Source organism: Miscanthus floridulus, chromosome 2 (assembly GCF_019320115.1).
Source record: "Miscanthus floridulus cultivar M001 chromosome 2, ASM1932011v1, whole genome shotgun sequence".
In the NCBI taxonomy this organism is placed as follows: Eukaryota; Viridiplantae; Streptophyta; class Magnoliopsida; order Poales; family Poaceae; genus Miscanthus; species Miscanthus floridulus.
Genome location: NC_089581.1, coordinates 108,745,213 through 108,772,927, shown reverse-complemented (window position 1 = coordinate 108,772,927; position 27,715 = coordinate 108,745,213). Strand labels below are relative to the sequence as shown.

The following is a 27,715-nucleotide window of genomic DNA, read 5'->3' as shown; positions in this document are numbered from 1 at the left end:
GACTTCTATGTGATGTATAGTATTTAATAAAAATATGAAATAATGTTTTTCAGTACTTTTTGAATGTGATAAAAATTGCTCAATTTATTAATAAATGGGTTTCCATGATTTTTCTAGGCTTATTTAATTGTCCAAAAATTATGAAATTTGTTTTGCCACTTAGTTATCATGTAATGAACATTTACTAAAATTTTGAGCTCAATTAGAATAAGTTGATTTATTTCATAATTTTGAATTAAATAATTAATTCATAAAAGCAAATAGTAACCTTTAATGATTTAGGTTTTGTTTGAAATTTTGGATTGAGTGATGACCTTGGGTCATTTGTTGATAATGATCCTTGACAGTTGATGTATGGGTTATGAAAAAGATTTAGTTTGTTTGACTTGCAACTGTACCGCGAAGGAAAGTTGTATTCAAATTGTTAATTTTTGTATCCATCATCGAGCATCATGTTTCGTGTTCCGCATCATGTTAAACATGGCATTGTTATTACGTGTAGTGAACGAAGGTGAAAACGTGGTAGTTAATCAAGCTGTTGAAGAGGTTAATCCGTCTGTTGAGGTCGGATCGAATACTTGTGTAACGTCGCAGGAACCGGACTTTTCCGTCAACGAAGGCAAGCCCCGGATGCATACAACCCTACCTTGTGTTTTATAAATTAATTTCGCTTTTGCTTTCTGTTACTGCATTAAGTGATTAGGAGTTAAGTAAGAGCCTAATTGGTGCATTACCACCCTTGTTATTCCATATTTACCATATTACCAATTTTAAACTCGTGTATACCTAGCCTTGCTTAGCTATGCGTAGAACGAGGAAAGTCGGGTGACTACCTGCCACCTGCAAGTTTAAACGGAACATTGGTTAACTATGTTAGCATGTGATATGGGAATATGGAGTAATAAATCTAGACCGGGCGGACTCGGTGTGTGTGAGCCACAAGACATGGAGGTCTTGTGAGATGGGTCTTTCTGCCTGTGTCGATTAAGGCACGTCCGTTGTTGAATTGCATGAGGTGAGAATTTGTAGTACTAACCACATACTCTGGTAAGCCTGAACTTGGCAATTCTATTACGAGAATGGCTACTCGCGCACTAGGAGTGGAGAGATGGCGGGAATAGCGTGTACCCACGTGGCCATGGGCTGGAATGGTGGAGTACTGTGTTCTCGGGTGGCGCGAACCCGTTCTTATTTTAGGGGATTCGAGGATAGGTTGGTATATGTAGGTCAGGGACCTGCATATGTCATGTGGTCTAGAATTCCCAGCTGGGTTTAATCAGTTTGAATCGTCGTTGCTCCTCGGATAAGGAGACTCAACTCACTGTTCATCATCGTAGAATTAATAACCGGAACTTGAATAAGGCTTGTGAAGGTGTTGGATATGAAGTTTCATGATCTCAGTGCGGATCGTGTCAACTTTGTATATAATTCTTGAGAAGTTTTCGATATAAAGAATGTTGTTAAAAGAGCTTTTACGCAAAAGAACTTTGATCATTGTTAAAGCTATACCTTGAATCCCTGAGCCTGCATTACTGAGTTTATCAGTTAATATTTCGGATAAGTCTTGTTGAGTACTTTTGTACTCAGGGTTCGTTGACCCCTTGTTGCAGGTGAGCCTCATGAGCAGATCTGTTTTGGATCGTGTTGCATGACTATCATTCGTTCTGAGGATGAGATATAAATGTGTGATCCTTGGGCAAGATGTTTATTTTGTGTGATATGTCTATATTAATTATGCCACTCCACTACTACTATGGGTTGTAATAATCATCGAACTTAGTTTGTAAGGTTTGAAACAACTGGTTTGTAAGCTATGTTATCGTAAGACTTCCGCTATTTTTACTCTGGTTTTGATATTTGAATAAATGTTGTAATACTGCAATGACTCTGTAACGTGATCCTGCTCAGAAATCGTGGATGATTCGGGGTTCCCCGAGGACACCCGACAGTCTTTTTAAGTTAATGGAAACATATGCATAAATGTCAAAGGTCGTCGGACAGTGACAGGTGCATGTGGGCCCTATAACTTAGGAGGTTCTGCCACACATCCGATATCATTTCTTGAGAGACCATGAAGCCAAAGGAGATATCAAAATTCACTATGTGAGCACCGAAAAGCAACTCGTCGATATCTTCACTAAGCCTCTTGATGAGTCAAGGTTTTGTGCTTTGCGTAGCGAGCTAAATATACTTGATTCTCGTAATGTGGTTTGAACTATAGCACACCTTGATTGATGAACTAGCATGGATAGGAGAAATGAATTGAAAAAGTATAAATATTGTGCTTAAAATGTTTTATCATAAGAAACAAGTGCATTATGATCATTGTTTGTATTGATTATTTATTGTTGATCATAGTGTGCTTAAGATATGTGTCCATATCCTATATATATAGAGGTATTTAGTTAGTAGCTAAATTTACTGCACTGGGGAGTGTGGCTGTGCCACGCTGCCGCACTACGGTAGTGCCGCGTGTGGATTGCAGCAGTGCCGCACTTTGAAGTTCAACTAAAATTCAGCCCACGATAGCAGTTACTATGAGGGCCCATTTTCTTACCTCTTATTTCACCTGGCCCCTAGGGTAACCCTCTTCTCTTACTCAACGTAGACGCCTCTCCCTCTTCTCTCATGCGCACGCAGCCACTGCCGTGCCTCTGTCCAGCGTTGCCGCCACCTCTGGCTATGTCGTGCCCTGCTACTGCTCTTGCTCATCATCACTAGCAGCAGCTGTAGCTCATGGACAGCACCATTCTCTTCCTTTCCTCCTCAATCCGCATAAATCAAGGTGAAACCCTAACCTAATCCTGATCTATGCCATGGAATTTCTATATTTGTTGGAAGATGGTTTCTAGTGACTGCATGATTAGGGTATAAACTAGTTTGATGGATGAATTGAATCAAAATAATGACTCATTAGTTGAGCCTCATCTGTACCCACGACAGTGCCGCATGTTGGGTGCGGTAGTGCCGCACTCAACAGATTAAACTTGTAAATGCAGATGTTGTTCCATTGATGACTCTCTGTTTTGGTTGGATTTGTGCACCAAATTTGTTTCTATCTTAAACAAGTAGCCACTTTATCTATATTGTAGACAACTCTATGTATTTGTTTAGGTCTACTCATTCTGAGATTGTCTAGTGGTTTAGGAGAGTGTTTGAGAAATAGTCTGAATAGTTGAGAAGAATTGAATCATGGGAGAGGTGAAGCACTAGGTGCGACAGTGCCGCTCCTAGGGTGTGGCACTGCAGCATCCTCTAACCTGATTAGTTCAGAGTGCTTTCCTAACTCAAGATTTAAATCATCTCATCTATCTAGAGTGTTTTAAAAGTGCTCTTCTATACCCCTTATGTACAGTTTGTTATTGGGACCTATATTTGTTTGCATAGATGTCCTCCAGAGGTGATGATAACCGAAGGGGGAAGAGGAAGATGATCGAGCCTCAGGATAAGTAGATGCCTCATCATGGTCATGGCAGGACCATAGGGGGTAGCAACAGTGCAGCAGGTAGAGATGTTGCTAGAGACAGGGAGGAGAGATCATATGATCTAGGATGAGGAGAACCTGGAGAGGGCTGGTCACACCATTTCTCTAGGTGTTTGCCTAGATACTCCACCTCATCTTGAGGAGTTTGACAGGAGCTACATCAGAGAGTATTCTGAGGATGTAGTCATAAGGCGTCCTATTGACACACGTGCTCATCCCGTGCTCAACTATGCGAGAAAGCTAAAGATGGTGGAGGATGCACGTGAGAACAATCCCTATGAGCAGCCAAAGGATTTGGAGATAGATTACAGGTTTTGGAATGAGTTTCATTTCAAGTTCTATGCATCTGTGAACTTTAACTCCAAGAAATCCAAAGTTGTCAAGATACAGTATGTTGATTGGGAGGAGATGAAGGCAAAGAATGAGCCAGAATTCAATAAGGTGATCAAGGCTTGTGACTTGTTTGGCCTCACTGATATTATAAGGTTCAGATATAATTAGAGTGATGAAGTACTAGCCTAGTTCTATGACACTTTCTTCTATAGCATCTACACTGATGAGATTCACTAGATGACTAAGGGATTGCATTATAGAGTTGATTTTGTGACTTTCAGCTGGATCCTTGGTTTTGGAGAGGAGGAGCAGGGCTTCACTTATATTCATGATGAGGCTAGAGTTGAGATCCATGATATTGCCTATATGTGGATTGATAGGAGAAGTGTAGATGGGAAGGTCAGTGGCCTAAAGAGCTATTATTATATTCTAAACAATTTGATCAGGCACACTATTAATCCCAAGAATGGAGCAGCCTTTGATCTTAATGGCTATGTCAGAAATGTGCTTGCTAGATTTGCTCTTGGAGGTGACAGGTTTAAAGTCCCTTGCTTCATGTGGCGTGAACTAAGGAACGCCATGGAGGATGGGAGAAAGGGGATACCCTATGCCCCCTATCTCATGTTTATGATTGAGAGGGTCACTGGATATAGATTTGAGAAAGATGGTCTTCACACCGTCTACAAAATGAGAAGACCCGAGGGGCAGGTGCTAGCAAGGCAGTGAGACGCTCTCCATCAATTGAGGACGTGCCTGAGTCATCTCAATCTAGGCCTCGCAAGGAAAAGAAGATGGAGAAGTTTGGGAGATGGATCAAGGCCATCTTCACTTTCACTAAAATGTGAATCTTGGCTTCTTATGCCAATTTGAGAATTCAATTCTCTATTCACATACTTAGGGGGAGGCTCTACACCCATGGCTCAAAAATCTCAGTATTTATTTCATATCTTTTGTAAGCTATAATTGGGTTGTCATCAATCACCAAAAAGGGGGAGATTGAAAGTGCAATCAAGCCCTAATTATAGGTTTTGGTGATAATGACAATGCAATTAGAGAACTAATGAGATTTATCGAGATGATAAGCAGGGAATTTATGTTCGAGGATGCTACATGAAACGGAGGAGCCCCCAATTATAAATGTAGATGGCTTCAAACTCAAAGGAGGTTTAAATTTTTTTATAGTTTGAATTTGAGTATAGGAAAAGCTGTACTATAAAGGGAGACACAATGCTTAAGCTAATATGTGCTACCAAGTGCTCAAACATACACATGCATCCTTAGATTCATAGCCAAGACAGTCTACACTATAATCTTACCCTTGCTGCCTTGCGTGGTGCAGCACTGCCGCACTTTAGCTGTGGCACTGCCATGACTTAAATGATCGTTGGGGGCTAGGGGTATTTATACTCTTCCCCTTCCTCCCCAATGGCTCTCTGCCTCTTCTTCCTCACTCTAGCTTGTCCAAAACAGAAAGGAGCCTCTCTCTCTCCCTCCATTAGTGACCTTGAGCCCTCAAGCAAATCTATTGATTTCCCCATCAATCCTTGAGAGAAAAGGGTCCAAAACTCGATTAGAGAGCAGCTCCATTGATTCCTCAACTCAAAAGAGCGCTTGGTTCATGTTTTGTCCGGCAGTTGTGTTTGTTACTCTTGGAGCTTGGCTCCTAGCCGGCTAGAGCGTCGTCCGTAGAGCTTGCCAACTTGTGTGGCAGCCTCGGGAGGTTTGTAGCCATCTCTTGAAGCTAGTAAACTCACCTTTCATCTCAAGAGTTAAGTCTCTTGACTTGAGAACGAGAAATGATTGGAAAGCCCCAAGCCTTAGTGGCTAACCTCAACAACGTGGAGGAAGGCAAGCCTTGGTGGCGAGCCGAACCATGGGATAAATCATTGTGTCACTTGTGTTTGATTTATATTACTTATATTTTATATTGTTGGTTGAGGTGATTTCTAGGGTTTCTAGTCGATCTACTTGTGTGTGGTGTTCCTACAACTTCTAGCTCTTGATATGTGACTATCATACCTGCAGTAGGCTGAGAAATTTCTCCAATCTAAGCTTCCGTTCACTGATTTTGAACTGTAACTCAAAGTTGTCTACAGGTGCGGCAGTGCCGCTGTTCTGGTCTGGCAGTGCCGCCCTCCAGAGCGATAGTGCCGTATGGTGAATTTGATAAAAGTTTGAAAGTTTATTTTGACAGGCCTATTCACCCCCTCTAGGCCAACCAGAGATCCTACACATTGTGAACAAAAGCTTGCAACATATGTGTACAACTATTGCAACATATGCAATATCCTAGTCTACTTTTGTAACATCCTTATAAAATATTTGCAACATACCTATGAAACATCAGAAACACCTGAAACATAGGCATGCAACTTGTGTTTTTCACCCTTGCAAGCGGGGGATGGGCAGGTGGAGGGCACCGTCGTTGTGGCCCCTTCTGTAGGCGGACGGAGGAGGCGGAGGGGACAGGCCGCCGGCAAGCTTTGGCCAAGATACAGGCTGCCACCATCGTAGGTAGACGGAGGGGAAGGTGGGGACAAGCCAGCGATGGCGCAGGCCACCGTCGGGCTCTGGCTGAGCAAGCCTTGGCCGGGCAGGGGCGGGGGGATGGGGTCGGCGGGGAGCTCTGGCTGGGCAGACGACGAGAAGAAGGGGCCGGTGGCAGGCGCAATGACCGGCGATGGGCAGAGGCGCAACGATCGGCCGTGGATAGAGGAGCCATGAGGGATGTGTAGGATGGAGGCGCCATGGGAAGAGAACGAGCGGACAGGGTTTTTTGTTTCAGGAGCACGTCTGGACGGGAGTCACGGACAGACACCCTCATGGTATCATTATCGATTCACGAATAATAATTGACAAAGTTGGAGAGCTACCTTCCTAGTACCTGCTGAGATGAAGGCCAGCATGTGTTACAACCTTGCAGGGGGCGAACGTTTTGGATCGAGACAAGAGGAAGAAGATAATCAAGCATGAACCGCAGATCAACAGCCTGTGCTCGTTCACTAAAATCAGTTGGTTACACTTTATAATACAAAATATATTGTTCATACTTCGTACAACAAATATATTGTTTACACTTCATACAATATGTTATGTTTTGTGAGATCAAATCATGATAATGAATAGAAAAGTTAACTGAAAACGAGATTTGGCTGGGCACCCCTTTGCTGCCGCGCCAAATGGAGTAGGGTGAGGTCAAATTTGTGATGCTAACTTGGTAGCCTTGTCACACCAATACATGTGTGAACGTGTCACGACAGTGTGATTTAGTTATGCCACGCAGGCTGCCACAACTAAACAGGTCAGATCTAATTAAGATAATATCCTCGTACTGACCTCATCGATAGCATGGAGAAAAAAAAAACTTTTTGCGTTGCTTTGAGTGATCGCTTAACCATCTTCGGGTCCGAGCTTTTGTTGAACAAAATGGCATTATATTATTTTGAGAACAGGTAGCTAGGGATTAATCATTTCTTCATTTGTACCGCCAAAAATCAAATGTCTCCTACTTTTCTCTATATATTTCTCACAATTAAAAAGACTAAAGTCTCTTCTTTCATCACAGTAAAAAAAACTAAAGAATGTACATCGTTTTGGTGCGATATTTGCCTCCGTAGTTGTGCCTGCTGCATCCTTTTGGTGCGATCCCACACCCCTTGCTCTATCCTGTCCACCCTCACAGCACCGCCGCCGCACGTGCCCGCCCGGCTCCCGCGCCCGATCGCAACTTTCTTCGTGCCCGTGTGTTGATGCAGTTGCTACGGGATACACCGGTGACGAGGCCGGCTCCCTCCACGCGCGCCTCGCCGACGTCGATCCAGGACGCCCGCGCCAACGCCCGCGCCTCCGAGATCTTCACGGGCCACCGCGCCGCTTGGATAGATGCCGAGCGTCGCCTCCAGGTCCACGCCGCCGCCGCCGCCGGGGAAGAGGCCTCCTCCCTCCGCGCGTGCCTCGCTGACGCTGAGGCTGCGCCGCGCATCCCGCCTGCGTCGCACAGCACCAGGCTCAAAACCAAGGTACACACCGTGTCACATTTTCCACGTTCAACAAAAATATCCAATCAATTCGCCCATCTCATCTTAACCCTATACGAATCGCGGACTAACTGTGCTTCTGTTTCCGATTGCCCAGGCAGAATCGTTGATCGAGATGTTGCAGAAGCCGCGGAGCCTGAGCCTCCGCGCGCGACCAGCAGCTGTCGTTGAGGCGGAGTGACGGGCCCCTCCCAATCCCCCGCCCCCACCTTGGTCGTGCGTGCCTGCATCCTTCTCTTCTTCAGCGAGATGAGCCGGCGCCGGTCGGCCGGCCACCAGCAAGGTTCATGAGCGGTCGCTTGAGGAGGACATTGTTGCGACAAGGTGATGCGTTCTTGCTCTCAGCTCGCCTATTTTCCTTGCCAGTCTTCACCCGGGCGTTCAGTGCAATCGGTTGGTCAGTTATGTGTGTTCTTTTTTACATCGGTGCTGGTGGAATTGCAGAATAGTGTATTTGAATGTTCGACCATGCGAATAAGAGAATCACTAACTAATGAAACATTACGCATCCGACGCTGTGTTTTGGGGGTTGAGATACAAAATAAGGTTGGGCACTTAACTATGGATCAAGGGTACCCAGCTTATATATTTCTGAATCTAAATTGTAGGTTCATATGTCAGTGTCATGAAATTGAAAACTGATAGTTGTAGCATAGGAGTAGGACAGAATCATTTTCTGACTTTTCCGCTGCTATAGGTCACTTGATTATTTCTCCTAGGCATTATCCGGGCATAGATATTTATTTATTGGTTTTATTTTTGCCATGTAGGCAGATTGGTGGCAATGGAGGGGACCTGCTTTATGTCGTCCTTCGATGCAAGCGGAACTGCCTGCTGCTGTGCTGATCAACAACTCCCTGACCAAATTCGGGCAGCTTGGGACTGCATTGTTTGGTGCCATTTCAAAATACAGGAACATTTCAAGATTCATTTCTCCCATCACAGCCATCTACAAAGAACATAGGTCCATATTGGAGCTTCACCTCGTCTTCGGATGGCAATGTATACATGGCTGGGAACTTTAGCGAGAGTGATGAAGATTAGTTAATTCTAGTGTGCTAAAAGCAGGTAATTCTTCACACAAGGTGGTCTGCTTTTATATGGAGAATGTCATGCTACATTCAAGTTTTACTTAAGCTTTGTTTATTTGCTATGCTAGACTTAATTTTCCGATGTGATCAGTTGTTTGACTTCTATGTTCTGCTCATTTAGCACAAGTATCTTACTATGTGATTTTTTTCTCAAGAGTTGGAAATGGCAAATGTATTTGAGCTGGATTTGAAATTCTCATATTTGGATATGGTAAGGACTCAGGTCGTTCGGATATGGCCTATTCGATTCTTTATTTGGTGTCCTTTCTAGATGCGGCAGATACCAAACCAATAGAACAACAATTTTTGAAAGAACGATTGGAGCAGTCAGTCAAACACAAATATTTTGCCACCCAGATTTAACATGGTGATTCAGCTAACTCAAAAAAAATAGCCTGACAATTGATGATTTTGATGGTCTATGTCGACAGAATATGCTCGGCAGTCCACCGAGGGGTATCCCGCGATGGTAGATTTATCGGTGGGGATGCGCATAATCAGGAACCAGATGGTGACACAAGGCGTAGAGACAGCGATTTAGATAGGTTCGGGCCGTCTGATCGATGTAATACCCTACGTCCTGTGTCTTTGATGTATTGTATTGATCTGTATGTAGATCCGATCTGATAGATCCTATCTGCTAGGGGACCCCTGCCTCTCCTTATATAGTTTGGAGAGACAGGGTTACAAGTTAAGTATCCTATTTGGTACTATATAATGTCTTGCGGTGCACGCCGAGCAGCGCCGTGCACGCCTTGATCTTGTGGGCCGGGCCACCTCCGATAGTGCGGCCCATGTCTTAGGGGCCATACCCCCATAGCTAGTCCCCGAGCCTGACAGTAGGTGATGCAGTTACGTGGTGCCAGGGTCATAAAGTAGAAGACCAGCCGAGCAGGCAGCCAGTCTCCGAGCGTAGCCTCGAGATGAGAACAAGCACATTCACCGCAAGGTGAAGTGTGTCCACTTAGTCCTCGAGCCTGCTGGAAGATGAAGAATGAATCTTGTAGCAGGGTCAAAGAAGTTTGAAAGCTTGCCGACATCGTCTGACATGCGCGTATCAAGACCCCAGACGTGTTGCCCAAAATCAGCACCCTGATCCGAACAGCATGGAGCAGCTTGATAGCACACCGACGAGACGTAGCAAGATCCGAGCAGCAAGGGAGTACTTAGCGTCGCTGGCGATGACTGAGCACCGAGGAGCGAGGAGTCTCCGGTGTTGCTGGCGATGACCGAGCACCGAGGAGCGAGGAGTCCCCGACGTCACTAGCGATGTTCGAGCACCAAGGAGCGAGGAGTCCCCGGCGTCGCTGGCGATGACCGAGCACCGAGGAGCGAGGAGTCCCCGGCGTCGCTGGCGATGTCCGAGCACCGAGGAGCGAGGAGTCCTCAGCGTAGGTGGCGAGGTCCGAGCACCGAGGAGTCCCCGACATAGGCGGTGACTGACCGAGCACCGAGGAGCGAGGAGTCCCCGATGTCGCTGGCGATGATCGAGCACCGAGGAGCGAGGAGTCCCCGGTGTCGCAGGCGATGATCGAGCACCGAGGAGCGAGGAGTCCCCGGCGTCGTGGGCGATGTCTGAGCACTGAGGAGCGAGGAGTCCTCGGCGTCGCTGGCGATGACCGAGCACCGAGGAGCAAGGAGTCCCCGGCATAGGCGGCGATGTCCGAGCACCAAAGAGCGAGGAGTCCCCGACATCGCTGGCGAAGTCCGAGCATCGAGGAGCGAGGAGTCCCCAGCGTCGCTGGCGATGACCGAGCAATGAGGAGCGAGGAGTCCCCAGCGTCGCTAGCGATGTCCGAGCACCAAGGAGCGAGGAGTCCCCAGCGTAGGTGGCGAGGTCCGAGCACCAAGGAGTCCCCAGCGTAGGCGGCGACTGACCAAGCACCAAGAAGCGAGGAGTCCCCGGCGTCGCTGGCGATGACCGAGCACCGAGGAGCGAGGAGTCCCCGACGTCGCAGGCGATGTCCGAGCACCGAGGAGTGAGGAGTCCTCGGCGTAGGCGGTGGGGTCTGAGCACCGAGGAGCGAGGAGTCCTCGGCGTTGCTGGTGATGACCAAGCACTGAGGAGCGGGGAGTCCTCGATGTCATAGGCGATGACCGAGCACCGAGGAGCGAGGAGTCCCCGGTGTCACTAGCGATGTCTGAGCACCAAGGAGCGAGGAGTCCCCGGCGTCGCTGGTGATGATCGAGCACCGAGGAGCGAGGAGTCCCCGGCGTAGGCGGCGATGTCCAAGCACCGAGGAGCGAGGAGTCCTCGACGTCGCTGGCGATGTCCGAGCACCGAGGAGCGAGCAGTCCCCGGTGTCGCTGGCGATGACCAAGCACCGAGGAGCGAGGAGTCCCCGGCGTCGCTGGCGATGTCTGAGCACCGAGGAGCAAGGAGTCCTCAGCGTAGGTGATGAGGTCCGAGCACCAAGGAGTCCCCGGCGTAGGCGGCAACTGACCGAGCACCGAGGAGCGAGGAGTCCCCGACGTCGCTGGCGATGACCGAGCACCGAGGAGCGAGGAGTCCCCGACATCGCTGGTGATGTCCGAGCACCAAAGAGTGAGGAGTCCCCGGCGTAGGTGGTGGGGTCCAAGCACCGAGGAGTCCCTCGGCGTAGGCGGCGACTGATCGAGCATCGAGGAGCGAGGAGTCCCCGGCGTCGCTAGCGATGACCGAGCACCGAGGAGCGAGGAGTCCCTGGCATCATAGGAGATGACCGAGCTCCAAGGAGCGAGGAGCGAGGAGTCCCCAGCGTAGGCGACGATGACCGAGCACCGAGGAGCGAGGAGTCCCCGGCGTCGGCGGCGATGACCGAGCACCAAGGAGCGAGGAGCCCCCGGCGTTGGCGGCGATGACCAAGCACCGAGGAGCGAGGAGTCCCCGGTGTCGTTGGTGATGATCGAGCACCGAGGAGCGAGGACTCCCCGGCGTCGCAGGCGATGACCGAGCATCGAGGAGCGAGGAGCGAGGAGTCCCGGGTGTAGGCGACGATGATCGAGCATCGAGGAGCGTGGAGTCCCCGATGTCAGCGGCGATGACCGAGCACCGAGGAGCGAGGAGTCCCCGGCATAGGCGGCGATGATCGAGCACCGAGGAGCAAGGAGTCCCCGGTGTCGCTGGCGATGACTGAGCACCGAGGAGTCCCCGACGTCGCTGGCGATGACCGAGCACCGAGGAGTGAGAAGTCCCCGGCGTCGCTGGCGATGTCCGAGCACCAAGGAGCGAGGAGTCCCCTACATCGCTGGCGATGACCAAGCACCGAGGAGCGAGGAGTCCCCGGCGTCGTTGGCGATGTTCGAGCACCGAGGAGCGAGGAGTCCCCGGCGTAGGTGGCGAGGTCCGAGCACCGAGGAGTCCCCGGTGTAGGCGGCAATGTCCGAGCACCTAGGAGTCCTTGGCGTAGGCGGCGAGGTCCAAGCACCGAGGAGTGCCTGGCGTAGGCGGTGAGGTCTGAGCACCGACGTAGCTGACGACGTCCATGCGGTGAAGTGTGCCCACTTAGTCCTCGAGCATGAAGAATCCAAGGGCCGAGGAGTAACCGGCGTCGCTGGCGATGAAGCACGAGCGACGAACAGTCTGGTCGACTGGTCAGCGGCGAAGTAAACATTGAGTAGAAACGACCGGTGAATAGTCTGATCAACTGGTCGGTGATGGAGTCCATGAACCAAACAGTCTGACCAGTAGATTTGTCGGTGGGGATGCGCGTAATCAGGAACCAGATGGTGACACAAGGCGCAGAGACAGCGATTTAGATAGGTTCGGGCTATCTGATCGATGTAATACCCTACGTCCTATGTCTTTGATGTATTGTATTGATCTATATGTAGATCTGATCTGATAGATCCTATCTGCTAGGGGACCCCTGCCTCTCCTTATATAGTCTGGAGAGACAGGGTTACAAGTAAAGTATCCTATTTGGTACTATACAATGTCTTGCGGTGCACGCTGAGCAGTGCCGTGCACGCCTTGATCTTGTGGGCTAGGCCACCTCCGATGCTGCGGCCCATGTCTTAGGGGCCATACCCCCACAGCTAGTCCCCGAGCCTAATAGTAGGTGATGCAGTCATGTGGTGCCATGGTCATAAAGTAGAAGACCAGCCAAGCAGGCAGCCAGTCTCTGGGCATAGCCTCGAGATGAGAACAAGCACATTCACCACAAGGTGAAGTGTGCCCACTTAGTCCCCGAGCCTGCTGGAAGATGAAGAATGAATCTTGTAGCAGGGTCAAAGAAGTCTGAAAGCTTGCCGACGTTGTCTGACATGCGCATATCAAGACCCCAGACGTGCTGTCCAAAATCAGCACCCTAATCCGAACAGCATGGAGTAGCTTGATAGCACACCGATGAGACGTGGCAAGATCCGAGCACCGAGGAGTCTCCGGCATAGGCGGCGATGACCGAGCACCGAGGAGCGAGGAGTCCCTGGTGTCGGCGGCGATGACCAAGCACCAAGGAGCGAGGAGCGAGGAGTCCCAAATGTAGGCGGCGATGACCGAGCACCGAGGAGCGAGGAGTCCCCGGCGTCGCTGGCGATGATCGTGCACCGAGGAGCGAGGAGTCCCCGGTGTCGCAGGCGATGTCTGAGCACCGAGGAGCGAGGAGCGAGGAGTCCCCGACGTCACTGGCGATGACCGAGCACCGAGGAGTGAGGAGTCCTCGGCGTCGCTGGCGATGACCGAGCACCGAGGAGCGAGGAGTCCCCGGTGTTGCTGGCGATGACCGAGCACCGAGGAGCGAGGAGTCCCCGGCGTCGCTGGCGATGTCCGAGCACCGAGGAGCATGGAGTCCCCGGCGTCGCTGGCGATGACCAAGCACCGAGGAGCGAGGAGTCCCTGGCGTCACTAGCGATGTCCGAGCACCGAGGAGTGGGGAGTCCCCGACGTAGCTGGCGATGACCGAGGAGCGAGGAGTCCCCGGTGTCGCTAGCGATGACCGAGCACCGAGGACCGAGGAGTCCCCGGCGTCGCTAGCGATGTCCGAGCACCGAGGAGCATGGAGTCCCCGGCGTCGCTGGTGATGACCGAGCATCGAGGAGTCCCCGGTGTCGCTGGCGATGACCGAGCACCGAGGAGTCCCCGGCGTAGGTGGCGATGTCTGAGCACCGAGGAGTCCTCGGCATAGGTGGCAAGGTCCGAGCACCGAGGAGTCCCCGGCGTAGGTGGCGAGGTCTGAGCACCGACGTAGCTGACGACGTCCGTGCAGTGAAGTGTGCCCACTTAGTCCTCGAGCACAAAGTATCCGTGCGCCGAGGAGTAACCGGCGTAGCTGGCGATCAGTTCGATCAACTAGTCGGCGACAGAGTCCATGAACCAAGCAGTTCGACCAGTTGATCGGTGGAGAAGTCCGAGCACCAGGTGGACGATGATCCTACAATACAAACATGTAGAACGGGTAGTACATGATGTAAAAATAAATGAGCTCTGGAGAAAAATCAGCAATGGTGATGAAATGGCGTATGCAGTTCGGCGATCAGTTGGCGTGAAAATATATTTATGTTTAATATAAACCGCCCAAACAGTTAGTGTGTAGCTGAGTCTCCAGCCCTAGCTAGCCCATAGTCCATAACGTCGAGCACAGAGCCCGTGCACGTGTAGGAGGAACAGGCGTGACCAAGGAGCCACTGTCGACCACCCATAACGCAAAGCGCAGAGCCTGTAGCACGTGTAGGGAGGAGCCAAAGATAAGGCCGTCTCTGGAGGCGTCTGAGCATCAACGTGACTGTTCGAGGGTTCGGAAAATCGTTTGGAGAGCAAATATGGAGAAAACAGCTTGGAGAAACATTATGGCGATATACGAAGATTGGAGAATATTTAGAAGAATATTAAAACGTGACTTAGCTTTAGACGGAGCGTCTGGTCGGCGGCATATGGCGTTGTCTGGTTGGCATTGACGGTGAGCACCTGGTAGGCGGTGAGTTGTTGGTGAAGACGACCTCAGAGGTGGTTCCAAGATCAGATCTGCTGTGGCAGAGGCTGGTGTAGCAGCGATGAATCATCGTCGTGGTCCGGGATGGATCTCCACGAGATTGACGATGAGAACGCATTGTTGATTTGAGGTCCATCTGGCTCGCCATGGATCAAGTGCACACTCCTACCTGGCGTGCCAACTGTCGATAGAATATACTCGGCAGTCCACCGAGGGGTATCCCGCGATGGTAGATTTGTCAGTGGGGATGCGCGTAATCAGGAACCAGATGGTGACACAAGGCGTAGAGACAGCGATTTAGATAGGTTCGGGCCGTCTGATTGACGTAATACCCTATGTTCTGTGTCTTTGATGTATTGTATTGATCTGTATGTAGATCCGATCTAATAGATCCTATCTGCTAGGGGACCCCTGCCTCTCCTTATATAGTCTAGAGAGACAGGGTTACAAGTAAAGTATCCTATTTGGTACTATACAATATCTTGCGGTGCACGCCGAGCAGCGTCGTGCACGCCTTGATCTTGTGGGCCGGGCCACCTCCGATGGTGCAGCCCATGTCTTAGGGGCCATACCCCCACAGTCTACAACTATTCAATGGGTGTACATCATTTTCTTTAACTACTCTGTATCAGCCATCTTGAATATCATTAAGGCACTGGTCACCACTCACCAGTATTTGATCTCTAAAACTATTACCTTTCAGACTGCAAATGGAAGGCACAAGCAGGGAACATTTATGTTAGGTCATTCTTTTTTAAGACCACAAGACAGGTCATTCAACTGCAAGTACAGTGAGTTATATTAGGATGTACTCCCTCTGTCCCAAATAGATGACAATTGTCTAGATTGTAGATTCATAGCTAAAGTGTCATCTATTTTGAGATGGAGCGAATAACTTAGTTGTCTGGTAGCTTGCACTTGAGTTAAAACTATACTTTGCAAGTATCATGAGGGCATGTTTCAAAAATCTGACATGTCATTGTTTCTGAATTACATGCTACTCCTAGGGCTGGAGGATGACCATGTAGTTTCTTTGCACCCATACAACTTCCACGAAGTAGTGAGGTCCTAGGATCATGTGACTAGGAGGTCATATAGTGTGGAGGGGATGATCAAGGAGTAGAGCTTGTTTATGAGGGGGCAGTCAAGCATGGGATGATGCTTTGATGGTGTTGAAAACATTAGACATGTTGAGGTTCACTGGAACTGGATGGTGCTCCGGAGGTAGTAAACCTGACAGCCATCAACCTCAATGAAGAGTTGATGCTTTTCTTTGCCAAGCAAATTTAAAAACAAGTGTTATAAGGTGGACAAAACTTGATTTTGTGGTTTCCTGAGAAGATAGTTTTCCTTGTGATATGGTTTGAAGTTTACCCCAGACATTTTCCCCTGAAATGGCATTATTTACTCTACTTGTGCGTTTATTTCCATGTGTTAATACATTTGCTTCTATTTTCATTGTAATCCATTTATCTGAACAATGTTTGAGGTGAGGGCACGGTTACAGTTTTTAGTAGCTTTGCGATATTGTCCGAAGCTATGAGATGATTGATGGCTTGCAATGATCCTTTTATTAATTTATTTTTCTATCTATGTTTAATTATTTATTCAGTCTATTTTATAGGCATGCCGGTAGATAATGGATGACAAAATTCAAACATCCATAATTTATCTCTTTGACTTTGAGCATGAGTTTTGTTTTATTTTTAATTGATATATTGTCATTTTGTTTTTACCGTAGCATTAGCATGGGCATGCACGAAAAACGAAGATGTCTTTACACTGTAGAAATCTTTCAAGTAGAACATGCATAGATTATTCTTGTATTGAATATTATATATATACAATCACCTAAATATTCTAATTAAACTACAAAATTTTGAATTAGGATATGAGCTGTTACACTATAAATCATTTACTAAAACATGTCATGAGCATCATATTTATGTGTTAATGCATGTAATAAAGTGTGTAGATCAAATTCTGTAACTTGAAACGATCGACAGAAGTGGAAAACGAAAGTTTATTTGATAGTTATGTTGTATCACTTAGGGTTTAAAACCATTTTTTATTAAGAAAAAGTACTATAAAACATATATGTTACACCTTAATAAAGTTTGAAGCACACATTTTGTAGACGATAGTGCAACTTTTGTTTTAACAATATAGTAACGATAGATAACTTTTCAAATAGCTTGGAAATCAAATTTGAAACAAATTCACCGCAGTGCGACGCCACTAAACTCGGCCGCACGTGGTCAGCTTCCCTCAGCTTCCCTCTGCCCCAACCATCACTTCGGGTAAACTCGCGGTGTGTCATTAGTGCTTAGCCACCACCTCTACCGACCTATTAGTGTTGTAGCTCGACGGGTGGCCGTGCCATCGTCGTGGGCGGTCGTGCGTGGTGGCAGCTCGCTTCGGTTCATCCTGTGGCTCCGTATCGCTGCGTTGGGTTAGCGTTAGGGTCATAGGTAGTTTCGGCTTGTTGGTGGGGTCGACGCAGGTCCAAGGTGGCTAGCGGACCGCTTTGTGTCACCGTCCACCGTGTCGACGCGCGCAGGGACGGTCGAGGACCTAGCCGTTGTAAAGATGAGTTGTTGCGAGGGCTATTTTGCTTAAGTGCTGACTGTAGGAATAGGCTGCATAGTAGTCGCATGAATAGCAGATAGAGTGGGGGCATTTTCGCAAAAGTACCAGCATGCACGGGCTTCCCTGCCGTAGGCAATTTTCGCGCGTAGGCCGCGCCTCGCGCGGGCCACGTTGTGCCAGAATCCGTTTATCATTTCGGCTAGAAAATACAAATAGTTTTATATTTTACATTCTAAGTTGAACTTTGGAAATTAATATCAATTCACATAAGTATTCAAAAATTGTGAAACAAATTCTGTTGAGTTCCTAAAAATATTGTCTATCTAATAGTATGGTTAGTTTATACATGTTTGTGTTGATGCTAAGGTCTATTAAATCATTTGAAAGTGTTTAATGTTATTTAACTTAATAATTTGTAGGAATTTTTGTGGCAATTTGGTAATAGCTTTGGCTATGAAATTTTTACAGTAGGTTCATTAGATTATTATGTGCTCACTATAATTTTTGTAGCCTTAGAATAGGTTGAGAAATATAGTAGCTAAGTACTCCTTGTTTTAGGATATAGATTAAATCGTTAACAAAAATAAGGATGCCTTTAGTTGCTAAGATAATACTCGAATGTTTCATACCTGTTTAGTAGAAAAGATGGGTAGCTTAGCATCTTAGTCATTATAGTTAGCTTGATAGATGTATTCTTATTTTAAGAGTTGCTATTGCCGTATTACTAAGTGTTGCATCATCATTTCATGCATGTAGATAATGAGTTGGTAGAGTTCGTGACCATGGGCGAGCAGGAGTACAAGGAGGAAATTCTCGTACAGGAGGGAGCCCCGGAGCCACCAGTGACTGACTTTGCTGACACCCCACCTGCCTAAGGCAAGCCCCAGTGCATAACCCTTATTTTGAATAAGCACTGAATATATATATCTGTGATGTGCATTTATGTTATAGGCATTTTATGAAAACTACATACATCGATATATCTACCTATGAGTCCTACCAGCTTCGGGCGAGTAGCTACCATGCTTTGGTTTTTCAGTAGCGTGAGTAACCTACCGTTACTCACAATAGGTGATTATTGTTATCACTCTCATGGTAAAATGGTGAAAGGAAAAATGGAGACCGGGTAGGGATGTGGTATGGGTATTGGTGGGTGTAAGATATTGTGTCTCGCCGCTAATAGTGCATAGCCTGGTTACACTGTTTTCCATGTCCGTGTTGGTTAAGGACCAGTCATTGTATTGGGTTCTAGGCAAGTCACAGATTTATTATCCCGAGCACATACTTGTTTATGGGAACAGGGAAGGCTCGTTGCTCTCTTGTCATAAGTTCTGGCTCTTTCTGGACTAATTGATTGGAGGCAGAGATGGTGGAGGTCTAAGCACTACACTGAGTCCGGGACTCATGTGTGGGGGCTTGGAGTCCAAGTTGGGACCGGGACCTGGACCCCTTAACAGAAGAGTGGTGGGTTGGTCCTGCTTGTGATTGGAGCACAAGGGGGGTGTTTTTGGGGTACTCAGCTAGGCACATTAATTCATGAATCGTCGGGTAATCCGGTACGGCTTGTCTATAGTCTAGCACCATAGTAAGAACTGGAAGATGAAAGATGCTAAAATTGATCTATTTGCTCAACTCTTGCTTAAAAGTAGAACATGTGCTTACCTAGAATGGTTAAATAATGAACTAATCATGACTGCTAATAAGAAACCTACATAAGAATTCACTACCGGTCTTGCTCTCCGCAAAAAGAAAACCCAGGAAACCAAAAAGCTTATCATATCCTTTGGAGTTGAGAAATTATTCCTACTAGTTGGGTAAGTCTTGCGAGTACATTGTGTACTCAGGATTTATTTATCCTGTTGCAGGTGCAGCTTGAAGAGTACCTGTTGTGTGGAGGATTCTTCTGGTGGGTACAGACGGATCCTTATATTTCTACCGGTAGATGTTTCTTGTAATTCCACTGTTTAAATTCCACACTCTGAACATATTATTATAATAATGTATTTCTAAGAACCCTTGTTGTATAAAATGTACTAAGTATTGTAAACGCGTTCTCATTATTGGATCCTAGAGGGAAAATGTGGATTATTCGAGTTTTTCCCTTGGGGTGTGCTCGACAAAATTCGCCCGATGTAGCTTGCTTTCGGGGTGCTTAGTGTCTAGTGGAAGGCGAGCGCCTCCGAAAGTGTGCTATTTTGGACGATTCCGCCACACGAGGTAAGATATGCAAATAGATATTTCAAAACTACATGTAGAATCCAAAGAACTTTGTAAATAAATCCTTCTGGAGACTATGCAAATTCTCTCTAATCTTTCATTTTATTAGGGCAGTACAAGGCTTCCTCCAAAGATCAGGCAACTCCTTCAACCCTAGAAATTGTATCAATTGATTGCTGAAGAGAAGATGTAAGGTAGAGATGCCAATATCCTTGAGGCAGATCACATAAAGGATAAGAGTCTCTTTATGAAATTGCTCTAAAGAGACTCAAACTTATATTTGATCATGGTAATGTTGAATTGTTTTGCATCAAAAGCATCGACAATGATAAACGGGGACGTAGGTTTTAGTATGCATAGTGGAGGAAAACTCAACATTGGCCTTCTCAATAACTTTTCTGAGCTTTTGCAGTGCTAACTTGTCCTTACTCAGATAGTTAAGAGGTGCACCATAAAATTATGCACCACTAAGAAAAGTGTCACCATTGGTTGTCTTGACCTGAAAAATATGTCAAAAAATAAGAATTACAACACCTAATTCAACATCTCGAAACTAACACTCAAGTGGATACTTTATTCTATAATATATGTCTATGTAGAATAGTTCTAAAGCCACACATATTTATACGGTGAGTATAACATACTTTGTTTTAAGATTTTGTGAGAGATTTTTTAAAGCACACAGTATTATCCATGTGACAGGCACTAATATTTACATATATACTCGAACCTGTGTGTACAGGATTATATGGAGATGCAGCGGAACTTATTCATAGATTTATTGGCGCATGAAAGAAATGAATATCGAAGAATTCTTTCTGTCGATATAAAATATTATTTTAGTCGTATCACGGAAAAGTCTATACAGTAGAGTTTATGAGCCTGCGACGTCGCGCTCTCCGTGACTGTGTTAATTTTATGAACTTTGCTTTTTGAATTAAATATCACTTTAACGTCGGTATTTAATTTCACAGTATTGTTATCTTATTGTGCGATCCATGTGTTTTTAGTACAAAAAATTTAGTTGTCCCGTAGCAACGCACAGAGACGCTACCTAGTATATATAATATATTAGAGCATCTCCAAGAGTACCCAATATTTTTTTCCCCAACACATGGAGTTTTATAACTTAAAAATATAGAAAAGAATAAAGAAGATCATCTCCAAGAGTTTCTAATAATTCAGTCTAAAATATAGAAGACAATTTTACATCCAAAATCCTATATTATTTATAAATTATCCTAATCACTTTTATATATTCTTTCTCTCTTCTACGTTTGCATCAGGAACCCTTTCGTACTCTTTATTCTTTCCACACCCTTTTACATCTAGCAGCCTGTTCGCTTGCTCGTAAACGATCGTAAATTTCCAGCCAGGAATAGTATTTTTCTCTCACACCAAACCAGCCAGCAGTAAATAATCCACGATCGTTTACGGCCTTCCGAACAGACTGTAGATTGGCCGACAAACACGCGTGGGGAGAGAAGATACGCGCGACTCCGAAGAGCGTAACTTTACGCGGAACATAGTTACTTTTTCCAAATTCTAAAAGAACAGGAGGATAGATTAGGAGTTGTTAGAGAGTTTTTTTTCATCTTGCTAAAAAAACAAGATAAGAAAAAGGGATTTAGGAAACTCTTAGAGCATCTCAAGAGATCTGCTAAAAATAGATGTCAAATTTTTTTATTTAGCCATTATATAAAATAGAAAATCTCTCAAAAAGAAACTGAACTACAACAGTTGCTCACCACATCAATCTTTTTTGAGGCTCCATGGTGCAGTAGTCTGCCGCAGGAACGTCATCGGGCCTTTGCTTCCTCCGTGACCGGCCACCTAGACACAACCATCACGGTGGTAGCTCGGCTCGTTGGCTAATTGCAGCCAAGCTACAGCAGCAGTCATGCTACGTATTCTACGCCCGTGCATCTGGCCTTGGAAGGGATTGGCACCGTTCTAACTAGGAAGGATGGGGAACGAGTACGTACAACGCAGGGCAGAGCTCTTGCAGATAGCGGATGCGACAAGCTTGCGTAGTGTCACGGCGTGATTTTTTGAGGAGCTCGAAAGGGCGGGGCAGCGTGATGAGGAACATGCGTGTGGAGTACTGAAAAGGGCAGCCGGCGAGTCGGCGACTCGCGACGAGGAACGGCTAGGACAGTGCGGCAACCGGCCGCATGTGTGCGAAGCCACATGGGAAAGCGAGATAGCAAGCGGCGCTCGCTAGCTTTCTTTGGCCATCGAGATTCACGGAATAGACGGCTGGGTATTTTACCACTCCAGATACAATATATGTTGGAGTCTATTTTGTAGCACAAAACGTCTAAATCTGATTTCATACTAGGAATAGCAACTCTCTTGGAGTTGCTCTTAGACATGCTCTTGTATATACAACTAATACATACGGAGGAGAGACTCTACCCGGCAGACCATCGCGCGTCGCCTCGCTTGGCTCTGCCCGGCAATCACCTCGCCGCCTCCACGCGTGAAAACCCACCCGGCGATCCAACGCGTGAGCATGAAAAGAAAAGGAACGGATCTGCAGGCGCCGCCATAGGCAATCCAGCGTGAGAAAAGAAAAGGAATTAAGGAAAGGAGCGAGCGAGAAAAAGGAAAGGAATTGGCATCCGGAATTCCGAATGTCCCCCCCGGCCGTCAGTTTCGCTCCATCCATGGCAAATCGGCATCCGCCTCGCTCCCCCGTGATTCATCCGCCCGACAATTTAGCTCCACGCGCGTCCGTCGTCGCCCTCACCGGCCAAGATCTGGCGCCGTCCTCGCCGTCGCGCAGCCCTCAGCCGCCGTCATCGCTCTCGGGCAAGGTCATCGCCCTCGCCCCCGTCATCTCGAGGGCGCCTTCATCCTCGCTCGCGCCCTTGCTCCAACTGCGGCCGTCGTCGTCAACATCCGCCGCTGAGCTATGCTGTTGTTGTGAGGCGGAAGCCACACCTCGCTCGTCCTCATTGCCAATGATGCCATCGTCTTGTCCAGATCCACTCCCTTCAGTTTCTGCATGGGGAGCAACAACAGCTGGTAGAGGTGCGGGAACTCGACGGCGACGACGCAGTTGCTGTTGGTGCCATGCTTCATTACACACGGTGCATCTCAACCGTGCACATTCCTTCTGCACATGTTCACCACCAACGCAGGTGATCATCTCTGATGTAGCTAAGGTTGCTCTCCATTTTTTTTCTTACTCACGACACAATCTGGGCACAGCGTGCATATTTCAACTATCTCAATTATGTTAGTGATCACACTTGGAAATTGGAATGTTAGCTTTTGTGCTCGGTGTAGCCTAAACATGTGAAGTTTGATTTTCTGCGGTGACTAGACATTGAAGCTACAACTACTTGCTTGCTTGAGGAGAGCACACAGAGAAGAGGGAGAGGGAGAGCGTTGTCGGTCTGCTGCCGTTGCCGCATCTCCTTTTGCTGCACATTTGGAGGCTTACCAGGTCCATTTTGGTACTAATTACCTCGGGTTAACTGACAGCACCTGATGACTTTTTTTTTTCAAATGGTGTTTAGTGCTGTTTGGATTGATCACATTGCTTACTCACATGAATAATGTGATGAATAATGAAATTCCAATTTTATCGCGATGAAGCTGTTACCTCGGGATTAATACATTCTCTCTGAAGTTGGAACTACTACTCTTCTTGCTTGCCACTGCATATCTTGAGAATGATGCTTTCCTCAATACCTATCAGATGCTTTCAGGAATAAGCCCAGAGAGCGTGTTTTCGCTAAAATTTCGAGATTTCCAATATTGGATGGGATGACACTGATATCTTGTTGCTGGGAGCTCGTAGCCAAAACTATTGATTCTGATGTAAGACCTCTCGAGCCTAGAGTGATTAGTTAGCAACTTTGGAAGGCCTGAAACTGCAGACTGCTGGAAGTTGCGCCTCAGGTAAACATCGCTCTGATCGGGTAGTAATCTACTAATCTGCATCGCCTCAACTCTTGGATAGAGAAACCTGACAACTCTGAATTTCCAAAGCCATTTGACAAGGGTGCTTGGAACTATAGGGAGTCGAGCAATGGTTTGAAGGTTGCTTTATTGAAATCTTGGATACTGCCCTTTTGATTTGTAAATCTCTATTAGTGCAATGTCAATTCACTTTGTGTTAGTTGCTACAATTTAAGCCTTGCAGATCATTGAGGCAAAAAAATCACTGAAAGAGTGTAGCTCTTTTTTTAAGATTCTCTTTATTTCAATTTGCAGCCTGCTGATATTCAACTCATATATCCCTTGAAGCTTCTATATGTTATATAGGATCTGTAACCTGAAATTCGAATTGATCTGTGCATTATTGCCTCAAGCCCCAAGGATGCAATAATTTTTTTTTCTTGCTATTATCACACTGGCAGCTGTAAATGATGGTCATTCAGTAACCACATGACTTTATTTGCTCTTTTTATTTATCTTTTCAGACTAAGCTTCCTCTTGGACAGTGACTGGAATACCATACTCCCAGCATGCTGGGCCCTTCTGATTGGAATGACGCTTTTGCATGTCCAATGTTCAGGTTGGTTACCTCTACCTAATTCTCTTATATTTATTGAACAATTTTCGCTATGGAAATCAGATACATTGTTTAAGTACATGTGTATCTTCTTAGAGGTTTGTTGTTGTTGATCTGTGAGAAATTGATATTTGGAAGGAGTCGACCAAGATTGATTTCATTTCCATCTGTGTCTTACATGTTTTTGGTGAATGTATTAAACATTTAAACATGACCTGTTTAAGCTGTGATTCCAATTTCATGTCAATCGGATTTTGGTTTGTTTTGTTGATTTTGTCAAATAGATTGAGCTGCAGTTTTCTCTGTTCAGTCTCCAGCAGCAGCTCGTGATCTCTCTGTTTTGTTTTTCAGTGTGGATCAGCCTAGCAGCAGCTTAACTCTCCTTTTCATTTGTTTTTCAGTGTCAGTCTACAGCAGCTCAACTCTCCTTTCATTTCCAGACCAGATTTTACTTGAGTTTGGTGTATTAGTTGACATGACTTGGTACGCCCACGTTTTCATGAGTTTGGGCCAATGCAAATGCAGTGTACGGCTTTTATGGTAGGAGCAGGCGTAGGGCAAATAAGGGTGTTATTGAGCTGAATTTGATGTGTATGGGGAATTTTTAGACGACTTGGTCTGACCTACTTAGGAGCTATTTTATTAGGATGGTGACTTTGTTTTGTTGAGCATAGTTGCGTGGGCATTTAACCATGTTTCTACTTGCTTCTTTCATTGCATTGAAAATATTTTGGCTCATGTGAGGCCGCGGGAACGCACGGGTATAGACCTATCTCTACAACTAAGAAGACTTAAACAGGGTGTTCGGCTGCTCCACTCCCGACTTGTTTTAGCTTATTCTCTCTCACAGAACACTATTGAATCAGCCGAAATCAGCTGCAACTGGATGCCCATGCTAACGTTACGGCAAAAAACAAAAAATACAATATATGTCTTGAAAATGAAGTAAATACTGAGATAGCACATGTCTCATACACAAAAGGTACCAGGAATAAATACATCACAGGAACCTGGAAGACCAAGCCTAGACACAAGCCGAGATTTTTGTGGTGCAAGCAATCCTGAAAGAGGAAAAATATTAATCATATGTGAACAAAAAAAAAGAAGGGCGGGCCTGGTGCAAGCGGTAGAGTCTTACCGCCTGTGACCGGAAGGTCCCGGGTTCGAGTCGCGGTCTCCTCGCATTGCACAGGTGAGGCTAAGGCTTGCCACTGACACCCTTCCCCAGACCCCGCACAGAGCGGGAGCTCTCTGCACTAGGTACGCCCTTTTATGGTCCCGTTCGCTGGTCTGAAACTTAGTTGAAACTGGCTGAAAACACTGTTCCGACTGAATTATTGAGAGAAAAACACTGTTCCGGCTGAATTGTTGTGTCGAACAAGCCGAATATGAGGTAAGCCGAACAATATGTGACCAAAAAAAAAGAACAATTCTAAACACATCAAAAGACAACATCTAAAAAGCTTGAACTTTGGGTTCAGCTTAGTCACGATCAACAGTTGTATGGTAATCTAAAACTATGCAAATTCTTGTTTCAACCTAATATTGCAAATGCAGAATATGACCATTCAATGCTACATCAATGCAGAATATGGCAATTCAATGGTACATCAAAAAATAAAATCGATAAAACAGTATGAATATGATCCTTCGATATTCCATACAAGAAGGATTTTTTTCTCACTTGTTACGGCATTCAGGAAACTCTCGAAGGTCAAATCCTGCAATCCAAAAGCCTACAATGAATTTAGCAACAAAAGCAGTAGGTTTTTCCAAATCCAAAAGACAACCTCTCTGGTAGCTGCAAGTTATCACAACTTGGCCGTGGTTTTGATGGTGCGTCCTGTGTCTAGTTCTGGTAGCTGCAAGTTATGTGCTTATATATCTCTCCTAAAACTAATATAAATAGTTTTCATCTCCCCGAAGCAATGTATAACTCCAAGGAAATGTAACAGATTGTATCAGTCACCTACATAACAAAATCCAAAGGTACCAGGAATAAATACATCACAGGAACCTGGAAGACCAAGCCTAGACACAAGCCGAGATTTTTGTGGTGCAAGCAATCCTGAAAGAGGAAAAATTTTAATCATATGTGAACAAAAAGAAGAACAATTCTAAACACATCAAAAGACAACATCTAAAAAGCTTGAACTTTGGGTTCAGCTTAGTCACGATCAACGGCTGTATGATAATCTAAAACCATGCAAATTCTTGTTCCAACCTAATACTGCAAATGCAGAATATGACCATTCAATGCTACATCAATGCAGAATATGGCAATTCAATGGTACATCAAAAAATAAAAATCGATAAACAGTCTGAATATGATCCTTCGATATTCCATACAAGAAGGATTTTTTCACACTTGTTACGGCATTCAGGAAATTGCGATGTTATTCAATACTCTCTCCAAGGTCAAATCCTGCAATCCAAAAGCCTGCAATGAATTTGGCAACAAAAGCAGTAGGTTTTTCTAAATCCAAAAGACAACATCTCTGGTAGCTGCAAGTTATCACAACTTGGCCGTGGTTTTGATGGTGCGTCCTGTGGCTAGTTCTCCTGAAAATCCATTCAAAGACAGGCCTTCCTTAACATCAATGATTATCCTCCACAGAACCTAAAAAACCCTAAGAAACATGGGTGGCAACCATCCTACCATCCGTGGTATGGGACAAGAATCGAGGAATGGAGTATGTGGCCGACGATGCTGTTCAACTTGGGGTTGTTTGAAAAGCTCCTGTGTCCACTGCAAACAGCAGACATGTGGCAGGAGTCAAAGCTAAAACTTGCATGAAAATAAAAAGGCCAATCCAATCTTTGGCACGGAATCGTGGTGGTGAAGGCGTACCAGTCGTGGCCTAGGACGAACACCACCCAGAACATGGTGCCCTACGCGGCCTAGTATAGCGGCTAGACGAGCCAGCTGTCGAGGCACACGGCTGTTGTGGCGAGTCCCAAGACGACGACGATGACGTCGCGGAGCACATAGCTCATGGAGCGCCAGGGGTCCATGACCAAGCAATGCTTGGGGATGGCCGCGCGGATCTCCGCCAGCCCGAATGGCGGCGGCGCCCCCGGGTCGAACTCCCCGTCCGCGGCGCCGTTGGCCGCCACGTCCTCCTCCCGAGCGGGGAGCGACTGTCCGCGGTCGCACGCAGCAGGTCCCGGTGCTCCCGGCACAGCGCGGCCGCCAGGGACATGTCCACCGCGTCCGGCCGCTCAACAAGCCCCTGGGGCCGTTCATCTCCTCCGACTCCTCCTCCGGCAATCCAGGCCGCCTTGTAGATCCGGCCACCTCGCGTCCTTGCGACCGGCGGCGGCGCCTGGTGGCCGGTCCCCGGCGTGGCATGGTGGTTGGCGCCCTGGCCGCCTGCCCTATCGCGCGTGGGAGAGATCGCGGCCTCATCCCCGGCGGCGGCTGCGCGGGCTTGGAGGCGACGCTCGGCCACCAACCCTCCATCCAGCGGCGCGGTGGCAGATCGAGGCCGCCCCGATCTCCTGGCCATCGCACCATCTCCTTGCCC

The 27,715-nt window shown here is 46.8% G+C and overlaps 1 long non-coding RNA gene across 2 annotated transcripts; it reads left to right on the top strand.

The window, feature by feature from the left end:
* Positions 1–22,098: 22,098 nt before the first annotated feature.
* LOC136539331 (uncharacterized) lies at positions 22,099–24,902 on the top strand. 2 transcript variants are annotated; one of them, XR_010779639.1, is made up of 4 exons: positions 22,099–22,806; positions 22,992–23,572; positions 24,097–24,191; positions 24,590–24,902. It is a non-coding gene; the product is annotated as an uncharacterized lncRNA (long non-coding RNA). The 2 variants fall into 2 exon arrangements; XR_010779638.1 differs by having other exon boundaries at positions 22,108–23,572.
* The last annotated feature ends 2,813 nt before the right edge of the window (positions 24,903–27,715 follow it).